This window comes from Selaginella moellendorffii, unplaced genomic scaffold (genome assembly GCF_000143415.4).
Source record: "Selaginella moellendorffii unplaced genomic scaffold, v1.0 SELMOscaffold_66, whole genome shotgun sequence".
NCBI lineage: Eukaryota > Viridiplantae > Streptophyta > Lycopodiopsida > Selaginellales > Selaginellaceae > Selaginella > Selaginella moellendorffii.
The window spans coordinates 439,566-441,505 of record NW_003314327.1 but is presented as its reverse complement, the minus strand read 5'-3'; positions in this window follow the sequence as shown (position 1 = coordinate 441,505).

The window sequence follows — 1,940 nt, the reverse complement described above, 5'->3', positions numbered from 1 at the left end:
GTATAGTAGGGATAGTGAGGTCTAGGAACCAGTCTTGAAGGAACTCTCTAGTAGTGCTTCCAAACTGACTTGAGGTTGAGACTGGGGCCAAGGGGCCTTGGGTGGGAGTGAACATGGACTCGGGTGGTGCCGGAGGGGCCACCCAAGGAAGTGCTCAAGAGCAGCTCCCACTCCCAAAAGGGAAACCGACTGCGGTGCTCCCGGCTCATGTGGAGTGGTGTCCCACTTGAGTACCTTGCAGCTCATTGGTCCTCACCCTGCCTAGGGGCTTGGGCCTTCCCTTCGGGATGGAAGAGGGGGGGTAGAGGTACCCATACCAGGTCGTTAGGCCACGGTGTTTCACCTCGGCGTCCCGAAGCAAGTGTTGCACCCAAGATTTGGGATTTAGAGGGTCCCATGATAAAGTCTTGTGGTACCAAGGGGTGTTAGGAACTTGGAGGCTTGGTGTGCTTGGCTGCTTGTGCCTGCAGGGAGTGTAGCCAAACCTTAAGTCCAGTCTAACATGGGGAGGGGGATTGGGAGAGATTTGGGAATCCGTGAATGGATGGCTAACACTCCATTGCTCGTGCAGTGAGTAGCTAATACTAAGTAGGACCAAGTAGGAGCTGGTACCATAGGCGAGAACCTTGGCAAGGGAACTTAGCTAAAGCCAAGATAGTGTTGGTCGGATAGACGAGGTAAGCTGGCAAATTGGAAAGGAAAAATTTGTGGCTTACAATTTAGTATTAGAGCTTTTTTCTCAGTTCTAGCGAAGGATAGAGGCGGATTACTAGGAGATGGCAAAAGCAGGGCGAAAACGAACCAAGGCAGAGACGGAACCTCCTCTAGAGCTGGAGCCTCCGGTCGAACAAGAGGCTATGGATGAGGAATCCTTGCATGAGGAGGACTCCAGTGAGGAAACTTTCAAATAAGAGTCTAGTGGTGAGGTTCGGTCATCCAAGGCTCGATTGGATGTTCTAGAAGGACAATTGGCACAGACTAATGCCTTGCTGGAGACTCTCATACGCAAGTTAAAGCGTGACGAGAAGCGGAAGAAAAAGCAAAAGACTGTGAATGTTGGCAGCGCAGAAGTTGTGGACCCTTCGGTAGGGGCTGAGGCAGAACCAAACAAGGTCGAACAGACTGAAGTGGAATCAGTCCCTCAGACAGTTCCCAAGTACAAACCAAAGCCCCCACCGGTCTTCAAGGGAGTGAATGACTATAAGGTGGTGGAGGATTAGTTTTACGATATGAAGGACTACTTCCAAGCGTTGTAGTTACCGAGCTCAGAGAAGGTCCCATGTGCAAAACCATACTTGGCAGATAATGCCAAGTCTTGGTGGAGAACGACAGAGGGCAACAAAGGACCAGTGGCCACTTGGGAAATGATGAAGGCGAGGATTCGCGCGACTTACGTTCCTCCAAATGCTACTCTGCATCTAAGGGACAAGTTGAGTAGGCTAAAGCAAACTGGAACCATTCAGGAGTATGTGAATGGGTTTATGGTAAAGAGGATACTTGTCACAAACATGGGGGATATGGATGCGTTCCATGCCTTCATATCAGGCTTGCAAACCTAGGCTCGTGGTGAAGTGATGCGTTGAAACCTGACTAACCACAAGGAAGCGTTGGATGCGGCCATCAAGGTGCATTTCAATGATAACCTACGAAAAGGGAACACGACGGGGTTAGGGTCCATGTTTAGCAAAAGGGCCAAACCAAGGGGAACATGTAGCAAAGGGAAATTCAAGAAGAATTTCTCTAAGAATGAGTCCTCGGGGTTTTGGAATGGCAGATTTGGTGGCCAACGAGCAAGTATGTGGGGGAGTCAAGCAAAAAGAGACAAACCCACGGATAAGAAGGTCAAGCTGGTTAGCAGTGTGGGAAACAACATATGCTACAACTGTGGTGAAGCGAGACACTTTTCAAGGGAATGTCCCTACCCGAAGAAGGCTAGAGCC